General features: G+C 40.2%; 1 protein-coding gene and 1 pseudogene across 1 annotated transcript in view; both read left to right on the top strand.

The window, feature by feature from the left end:
- Nucleotides 1-10,438, top strand: part of CENPP (centromere protein P) — a 225,490-nt gene that overhangs the window by 133,944 nt on the left and 81,108 nt on the right. The window lies entirely within an intron of this gene.
- Nucleotides 397-470, top strand: LOC139032500 (U4 spliceosomal RNA; annotated as a pseudogene).

Below are 10,438 nucleotides of genomic sequence, written 5' to 3'. Positions count from 1 at the left end.
GACCCCTCTTCCGAATCACTGTCTCTTCAGAGGAGGCCGCTGCCTGACTTCCAACACTGTAGGTTCCTGAACTTTCCATGTATATGTCATACATTGCATTCTCTTTTGAGCCTGGATTCCTTCATCCAGTGTTATGTTTTAGAGGTCCATCAAGGTCACTGTGGTTAGCAATAGTTTGTTTATTCTCATTATAAGCATACCTTCTTGTGCTTCACTTCATTACATTTCATAGATCTAGTGTTTTGTTTGTGTTTTTTCATGAACTGAAGGTTTGAGGCAACCCCGTGTCAAGCGAAACTATTGGCCAATAGTTTCTAATAGCATTTGCTCACTTCATGTCTCTGTCACATTTTGGTAATTTTTGCAATATTGCATACTTTTCCAAAGACATAATGAAGCTTTGTGCAGTGGCAGTATCGTAGCCGATGAGGTTTATCCGAGGTGCAATTATTGCCAATTAAAGACATAATGGTATAGCATGGTAACACGTGGCTGGGGCTGGGTGGCAGCTCCTCATCGCAGTGGAACATGTGCTTCCCACCCTCTGCCTTTGCCTCCGTGCACACAGTGCCCCTCTCCCGAGTTACTCTTCCACCCCTTCCTCACCTCGCCTCTCCTCTGTCATGGCGTCTGCCCCACCACCACGCTTCTAAGCTGGTTCTGCCACCTTATCTAGAGAACTGGGAGGCACATCATGTGAGAATGTTTTTCTAAATATATATTGCAGCCTCTCTCCTCTCCCCACTTGTGAGCCCTGAGCTTTGTCTTCCTCCAACATGATATTGTGATCTTTAGTCAGAGGCTTAGGCAAAGAAATAGGCCTTGGAGTATAATGCCAAAATATGAGTGGTCTTTTTGGCTTCTTCTCCCTATTCTGCTGACATTGTGACTGGAGGTACAGCCCAGGGCCCACAACCCCTCACCACAGTCTTGGAGCTGCCAGTGGGAAGATTTACCTCACAACTGCATAGACAGCCCAGCATGCACAGACACACCGTTTGGATATAAACTGGAGTTTTTTCTCCACACCATTGCACATTGTCATTCTAGACATATCAGTGTACTTCCTCTTCCCTAAAGTATTGTGAGGAGAAAATCTTCCATTCTTGGTTCCTATGAGGGTCCTCTGAAGGGCACCTATTTCTTTTCTTTTTTTTTTTTTTTGTGGATCGTGGGCCTGCGTGGAGCCTCTTGGGGTCCCCAGAGGGCCAAGGGCGTGCACACCATGGCCAAGGGGCCAGGCTCGCAGCAGCTTGCTGTCATCTGTCCCCAGAGGACAGAGTATACAGGCGTGAAATGACCCTAAAACCAGACTAGGTCTTCCTACGGTCCCCACTCTTGGTTCTTAGGTACCAAATAGCATCTCTGGGACTTACAAGGGAAGTAGGGCCAGTCCAGCAAAGATGGAATTTGGACAAAGATGGTATCAGGACTGTTCCTTTCCTTCCTGGCAGTTTTCTTTTCTACATGTCTGTTTTTTATTGTTTGGGTTTTGCCTTATCCAAATTTGTCTTGGTCTAAATATTGGAGAATTAGTGTTACTATAAATAGTCTTTAGGAATCGTGAATAATCTGCACATTATTATCTTTTAAACAAGATAAGGTTCAAAATTAGGAAAGCATTATTGGCTTTACTTACATTTTATGAAAAGACACATTGGCTGCATGTATGTATATGTGTATATTCAGTTGCTTCAGTCATGTCCAACTCTTTGCGACCCTTTGGACTGTAGCACACCAGGCTCCTCTGTCCATGGGATTCACCAGGCAAGAATACCGAAGTGGGTAGCCATAGCTTTCTCAATATTGGGGTACTGGAAATGACCTTAGAAATCATTTTATGCAAATTAAGACTCCAAAGGGTGAGGAGCAGGGCTGATTGTGGCCACATAATTAATGAGTTGTATGATGTTTGTCAGCTCATATCTTGTGTCTATGCCTCTGTTTACATTAGTTCAGTCAGTTCAGTTCAGTCACTCAGTCGTGTCCGACTCTTTGCGACCCCATGAACCACAGCACTCCAGGCCTCCCTGTCCATCACCAACTCCCGGAGTTTATCCAAACTCATGTCCATTGAGTCAGTGATGCCATCCAACCATCTCATCCTCTGTCATCCCCTTCTCCTCCTGCCTTCAATCTTACCCAGCATCAGGGTCTTTTCAAATGAGTCAGCTCTTTGCATCAGGCGGCCAAAGTACTGGAGTTTCAGCTTCAACATCAGTCCTTCCAGTGAACACCCAGGACTGATTTCCTTTAGGATGGACTGGTTGGATCTCCTTGCAGTCCAAGGGGCTCTCAGAGACTTCTCCAACACCACACTTCAAAAGCATCAATTCTTCTGCTCTCAGCTTTCTTTGTAGTCCAACTCTCACATCCATACATGACTACTGTATGTATGTATGTACATACTATACATGTACATACTATACATACATACTTATGTATGTACATAAGACTATGTAAAAACCATAGCCTTAACTAGACAGCCTTTACATTAAGTACATTTTAATGGATTGTGTAACAGTCTCTTATAGTAGTAATCACAAGGAAGATTTTGGCCATCCATTTATTCAAAGAATGGTGTGAAACGCAGTGAAAAAAGGCAAAATGGGGTGGAAGATTGTCAGGGAACCCTGAGGAATGTGAGAGGATGTACCTTGTAAACACCTACTTTAAGAATGTTCTAGACCATCAAATACTAGGATGTAAATAATGTATATTATTTATGTGTAACAAAGTTTGTATATAGCTCAGTTCAGTTTAGTCGCTCAGTCGTGCCCAACTCTTTTCAACCCCATGGACTGCAGCACTCCAGACTGCCCCGTCCATCACCAACTCCTGGAGCTTGCTCAAACTCATGTCCATCGTGTTGGTGATGCCATCCAACCATCTCATCTTCTTTCGTCCCCTTCTCCTCCTGCCTTCAATCTTTCCCAGCATCAAGGTCTTCTCCAGTGAGTCAGTTCTTTGCATCAGGTGGCCAAAGTATTGGAGTTTCAGCTTCAACATCAGTCCTTCCAATGAAAATATTCAGGACTGATTTCCTTTAGGATGGACTGGTTGGATCTCCTTTCAGTCCAGGGGACTCTCAAGAGTCTTCTCCAACACCACAGTTCAAAAGCATCAATTCTTCGGCGCTCAACCTTCTTTATGGTCCAGCTCTCACATCCATACATGACTACTGGAAAAATTATAGCTTTGACTATATGGACCTGTGTTGGCAAAGTAATGTCTCTGCTTTTTAATATGCTGAATAGATTGGTCATAGCTTTTCTTCCAAGGAGCAAACATCTTTTAACTTCATGGCTGCAGTCACCATCTGCAGTCATTTGGGAGCCCAGAAAAATAGTCTCTCACTGTTTCCATTGTTACCCCATCTATTTGCCATGAAGTGATTGGACTGGATGCCATGATCTTAGTTTTCTGAATGTTGAGTTTTAAGTCAACTTTTTCACTCTCCTCTTTCACTTTCATCAAGAGGCTCTTTAGTTCTTCTTCACTTTCTGGCATAAGCGTGGTGTATCTGAGGTTATTGATATTTCTCCTGGCAGTCTTGGTTCTAGCTTGTGCTTCATCCAGCCTGGCATTTCTCATGATGTACTCTGCATATAAGTTAAATAAGCAGGGTGACAGTATACAGCCTTGACATAACCCTTTCCCAATTTGGAACCAGTGTGTTGTTCCATGTCCTGTTCTAACTGTTGGTTCTTGACCTGCATACAGATTTCTCAGGAGGCAGATAAGGTGATCTGGTATTCCCATCTCTTTAAGAATTCTCCAGTTTGTTGTGATCCACACAGTCAACGGCTTTGGCATAGTCAATAAAGCAGAAGTAGGTGTTTTTCTGGAGCTCTCTTGCTTTTTTAATGATGCAGAGGATGTTGGCAATTTGATCTCTGTTTCCTCTGTCTTTTCCAAATCCAGCCTGAACATCTGGAAGTTCATGGTTCACATACTGTTGAAGCCTGGCTTAGAGAGTTTTGAGCATTACTTTACTAGCGTGTGAGATGACTGCAAATTGTGTGGTATTTTGAGCATTCTTTGGCATTGCCTTTCTTTGGGATTGGAATGAAAACTGACCTTTTGCAGTCCTGTGGCCACTGCTTAGTTTTCCCAATTTGCTGGCATATTGAGTGCGGCACTTTCACAGCATCATCTTTTAGGATTTGAAATAGCTCAACTGGAATTCCATCACCTCCACTAGCTTTGTTCGTAGTGATGCTTCCTAAGGCCCACTTGACTTCGCATTCTAGGATGTCTGGCTCTAGCTGGATGATCACACCATCATCGTTATCTGGGTCGTAAAGATCTCTTTTGTAAAATTCTTCTGTGTATTTTTGCCACCTCTTCTTAATATCTTCTGCTTCTGTTACATCTATTCCATTTCTGTATATAGTTCAGTTCAGTTCAGTCGCTCAGTCGTGTCCAACTCTGAGACCCCATGAATCGCAGCACGCCAGGCCTCCATGTCTATCACCAACTCCCAGAGTTTACTCAAACTCATGTCCATTGAGTTGGTGATGCCATCCAGCCATCTCATCCTCTGTCATCCCCTTCTCCTCCTGCCCCCAGTCCCTCCCAGCATCAGGATCTTTTCCAATGAATCAACGCTTTGCATGAGGTAGCCAAAGTATTGGAGTTTCAGCTTTAGCATCAGTCCTTCCAATGAACACACAAGACTGATCTCCTTTAGGATGGACTAGTTGGATCTCTTTGCAGTCCAGGGGACTCTCAAGAGTCTTCTCCAACACCACAGTTCAAAAGCATCAATTCTTCAGCACTCAGCTTTCTTCACAGTCCAACTCTCACATCCATACATGACCATGACCATAGCCTTGACTAGGCAGACCTTAGTTGGCAAAGTAATGTCTCTGCTTTTTAATATGCTATCTAGGTTGGTCATAACTAGGTATTCTCAAAGACTTCTGAAAGAGGAGAATTCATGGGTTTGATATGATTTTATGGGCTGTTTTGAATGTTCAGGCCTCTCTCATGGTGGACTAGGGTCTGTGGTGTATGATGAATTGACTTTATGCAGTAGGTCATGACCCATGGACAGTTTCCAGCCCACAGCTGTGGTTTGTTCGGAGCATATCTTATTTTTTAAAAACAGGAAATTTACATCGAAGGCCAGATTTACCATATTTTTAAAGTTCAATTTGGAAAAGACTGCACTGAATTTCTGTGCCATTCCAGCAGATGAGTGAGCTCTTGGCAGTGGTCCTCTTCAGATGGGATTCTGGTCCCTGGCTTTCACCTATCATTCTCCTATACCCCGTGTTGCTCAGGACTCACTTCTACAACCTGCAATCATCCTGTTGAATGTTTTCCTCTAAAAATGAATTAATGCCATAAATAGTCATTTTAAATGAGTTGGATTTATAAAAATGTGGGTATCAAATATTTTCAGATAATGGCTCACAGGTCAGTTTGCTTTCAGGAATGAGTATAAGTAATGATTTTCTTTTAAATAAATTTTCCACCACTTTCCTCTGAGAAGACTGAAAAGCAGTGAGTGCATCTAACTTCCAAATCTGTGTTGCTAAGGTCCACTTTTCATTAGAAGGAGCAAGGCTCCTGAGAAAAATGTCAAGTAACAGATCAGGACCATGGAATTGTCAGGTATGCCTGAAACATCATACCCGCAGGCACAAAAGCACACAGAGATTACTGCGGACTTGTGAACAGAATACGGAAGCTTGAGTAAAGGCATAGTTTGAGTTCACTTCAGTTCAGTCGCTCAGTCGTGTCCGACTCTTTACGAACCTCATAGAATAAGGGTAGCAATGGATTATAACACATCAAATGCAAAATCCTTTTTATTGTAACAAGGAAAGAGGGTCAAAAGGGTCACGGCTTCTTCTGTAGAGGAATGCCAACTAATGAGTACAGAAGGAACCATAGAATTAGAAAGTCACCACTGTGAAACTTATAGTCACTGATTTAGGCAAAGAACTTCAATAGGAGCTAAAAGCCACTAAATGAAATGTTATTGGATGGCATGATATTCACACAGACCTAAAGTCTTACTTTGTAGGATATTTCTTAATTACAAGGAGATGAAGATACCACCTTAACCAAATGCCTCAGCATCACCAATAACAGGCCAGCCCAACATTTTGTGCTTCCTGATGTGATACAAAAGGAAGTACATGATATCACCTATGTGGGATTCTTGCCAAAAATATCCTAAATCTAAACAATCAGACAAATGTATATTAGGGGACATTCTACATGGTAGCTGGCTTGGAATCCCTTCAAAAAGTGAAGGAGTGAAACATATAGACTGGCAGTTGCTACTCTAGATTATTAGAGACTAAAGGCAAATGAACTGTGATTAGATCTTGAGCCATTAAATCTACACCACACACAGCGATTTGGACATTGTTGGTACAGTTGGGGAACTCTGGATATGGACAGGATGTTGATACTAAATCAGTATTAAATTTCTGGGATTTGACAATGTAAGAGAATGTGATCATTGTTTCATGGCTATGTAAGAAAATATCCTTGTTCTTAGGAGACTCATCCTGAAGCACGGGGGCAGCATGTTATATCTGCAGCTCACAATCAAATGGGCCAGCCTCTGTACCCCACAAATACATATATGTGTATAGATGTGAATGTGGGAAGAGTGAGAAAGATAGAGCAAAGGTGACGAAATATTAGTTGGTGAATACAGGTGAAGATATATAGATGTTCATTGTGTTCTTTCAACGTTTCTATGGCCATTAAAAATATGACTAAATAAATGGGGAATAAATGCTAAATAGTTGTGGGAAATAAGGGAATAAGTTGTGGTAAATAAGTTGCCTTAAATTAATTTTAACTCTGATTTATCCTTACCTGCAGTGAAATATTTACATGTAAAATTTATTTTAAGCTAATTAAGGTCTTATTCTACATTTAGGGTGGGTTTTGTGAGTCTGTTGATATATGCGGAGTGTTTGTGTATTTTTCTGCATAGAAGAGCCAACAGAGTTTTGATCATATCTTCAAAGGGTAGGTCCATTCTTCAAATAGTTTAGAACTTAGAACTACTGACCTAGAGTAGATTTACAATTTTCAATGCATTCTTTATTCTGAGTATCACACACTAGTTAATATTTAAGACAGTTCATGTATAAATTTGATAATTGTGAATGTAATTCTCAACTTATGTAAAGCAAATGAACTTTCAGCAGTTTCCAATTTATAAAACGATTTTCTTGTATCTTACATTAATCTGTTAGTTTAATGTAAGTTTATTTGACCACAGAGATTCTGTTACTTAGAAACACACCATGACATTCTAGTAACATGATGTATTCCTTTTCATTTCCAAACTAATATGTGTTTAGTGCAATCACATGTTATTTTTAATACAGTCCACTTTCCCTTGTGTGGATTCACATTCTTCACATTTTGTGCAAAGGGAAAAATACGCTAGACTGTAAGTTTTTTTTAATCCGTTTTCTTGTAGAAAAGGAAACATAATGTCAAAGAAGAAATAATCATGTCATTTATTCTTTAGTTGTGTAATCACTAAGCTCTATTAATCTAATTAGAAATATTCACCTCTTTGCAAATAACAGCCTGTGACAGACCAAATTTCAATGTGACATAGTTTCAACTCTTCCTGTTCATGTTGAAGCAAAGACATGTCAGTAATATTTTATAATATGCCAAAGTGTTGTTTAAGACATATAGGATGAAATGTACACTAACACATAACTACACTATTTACATAGATTTTAGTTCCTCTAAAAGTCTTTCACCAATGCCTCTGGGTCTGTTGCAGTAGGTTTAATCAGAGCTGATGTCACAAGAATAATTAATACTTAAACACCCCAGGACCATCTGCCCAGAGCATGCTGCACCTGGCCAAGGCTTCCATGCAGACTCTTACTATATCCCTGGAGACCCACTTGCGGATTACCTCTGCAGTAGGAATCCATCTGCAGGACAGGTTTATTGATCAAGTAGTCTTCTCGTTTGGCTATTTTTTTTTTTTTTATCTCCATTGTCTTGCCAATACTTTTTTTTTTTTTTTTCCATTTATTTTTATTAGTTGGAGGCTAATTACTTTACATCATTACAGTAGTTTTTGTTATACATTGAAATGAGTTAGCCATGGATTTACATGTATTCCCCATCCCAGTCCCCCCTCCCACCTCCCTCTCCACCCGATCCCTCTGGGTCTTCCCAGTGCACCAGGCCCGAGCACTTGTCTCATGTACCCAACCTGGGCTGGTTATCTGTTTCACCCTAGATAATATACATGTTTCACTGCTGTTCTCTTGAAACATCCCACCCTCGCCTTCTCCCAGAGTCCACAAGTCTGTTCTATACATCTGAGTCTCTTTTTCTGTTTTGCATATAGGGTTATCGTTATCATCTTTCTAAAGTCCATATATATGTGTTAGTATACTGTAATGGTCTTTATCTTTCTGGCTTACTTCGCTCTGTATAATGGGCTCCAGTTTCATCCATCTCATTAGAACTGATTCAAATGAATTCTTTTTAATGGCTGAGTAATATTCCATGGTGTATATGTACCACAGCTTCCTCATCCATTTGTCTGCTGATGGGCATCTGGGTTGCTTCCATGTCCTGGCTATTATAAACAGTGCTGCGATGAACATTGGGGTGCAGGTGTCTCTTTCAGATCTGGTTTCCTTGGTGTGTATGCCCAGAAGTGGGATTGCTGGGTCATATGGCAGTTCTATTTCCAGCTTTTTAAGAAATCTCCACACTGTTTTCCATAGTGGCTGTACTAATTTGCATTCCCACCAACAGTGTAAGAGGGTTCCCTTTTCTCCACACTCGTTTGGCTATTTTAAATACAGTTTTTCTCCCTTTTTTTTTTTTTTTTTTAGTTTTATGTTATTATAGTAAATCACACTTGTAAGTCAAAATTACTTTTCTTTCCTATAATCAGGATTTTTTTAATCTTCTCATCTACTCCCATATCTATGACAATAAGTAGTTTAGATTCTTTGAGTTTTGGTTTCACACTGCATTTATAACATGTTCTAAGCTGGTTTCATTCCACTCTGTGCAATGGATGTTAGCGTGCAGTGACATAGCACAGAGGCCCCCAAGCTCAAGAGAGCTGCTGACGTGGCTGCAGGGTCCCCCATGAGCCCAGCCCTCTATAGAGAGCATTGTCTGACCCCTGCTCTACTGTAAGAGGCCCATTCCCTTCTCCAGTATGTATCACAATCTAAGGAATCGTTTCCTTAAATTACTAATATCTACCATATTATGAGACCTGGCAGCCTTGAATAAGTCACCAAACTTTCCTACCTTCTGGGTTCCCAGCACCTATCCTTGAAGGAATGGAGAGACATCTGACGTCCACCCTGTGCTCAGTACTGTTGTGGACATCACCTTATTTAACCTTCACAGATGCCCTGGGAGGCAGATACTCTCCTCAATTTCATGGGCAAGGAAACTGGAAATCAGAGTCTAAATAACTTGACCATGTCCACAGCTAATAAGGATTCCAGTTTCAGACCCAAGATACTCGTTCTTGTTTTTTCATTGCAAGAGATGAACTTCATTTATCATAGACTTCTAGGGTTTAAGGCCCCCAGGCATCATCTGGTATAGGTGAGAGCTGGCCAGAAACATCTATTTTCATACGTGTGTGTGTGTTACTCTCTCAGTCATGTGCAACTCTTTGCAACTCCAAAATGCTTTTAATATTTTTGAATTTTAAGTTGAATTCATATTAAACTATGGACAGATGAATAATTCAGTCATTACCAATTTGTAAATACTTCTCCTATGAGGAAACTTTCTGTTTTCTAAATAAGGGAAAGAGGTGAAATAGATATCATAGAGGGTTTACCCAGTCCTTTGAGGTTTCACTTAAACAGCAAAACTTGAGTATTTTATTCTTTCATGTCAGCATCTATGAACCTAGTAATTCATGTTGTTTAAATGATGGCTTTGGAAAACATTGTCAGTATTGCTGTTATGGAGAACAATCAGTTGTCAAAGCATGACTTATTTTTTTATAAAATATACTCTGCCTTCTAATGTCCATGTTAGAGAATATTAATAAGAAATTATTCCTTACTAATTATATGACTGTATATAAATCTTTATCACTTTTCCTTTAAAAATCCTTAAATTTTGCACATTTCTTTTTGTTTTGTTTAGGGGTAGTATTAATGTCAACTTTGGACAACTCATGAGCTGATCGTTTAAACTGAGGGATCAACAGTTCTATTAGTACCTACTCTATACACAGAATATAGGGATTCAAGAAATGAATTGTCTCTTATTTTAAGTTTTACAATCTTTTAGGAAAACATGATATACCTTCTACCAATCTACTGTACAACATCCTACATTGTGAATAAATAATCAGTGCAGACCTAACTCATAATACCGCACCTGTCTGTCAGGAGGTTGGTGAGACAGATGCCAAGTACCGAAGGGAGGAGTC

The sequence above is a fragment of the Odocoileus virginianus genome, chromosome 31, assembly GCF_023699985.2.
Source record: "Odocoileus virginianus isolate 20LAN1187 ecotype Illinois chromosome 31, Ovbor_1.2, whole genome shotgun sequence".
NCBI classification, from domain to species: Eukaryota; Metazoa; Chordata; class Mammalia; order Artiodactyla; family Cervidae; genus Odocoileus; species Odocoileus virginianus.
Note: the sequence above shows the minus strand (reverse complement) of the source record. Positions and strands in the feature narration are given on the sequence as shown.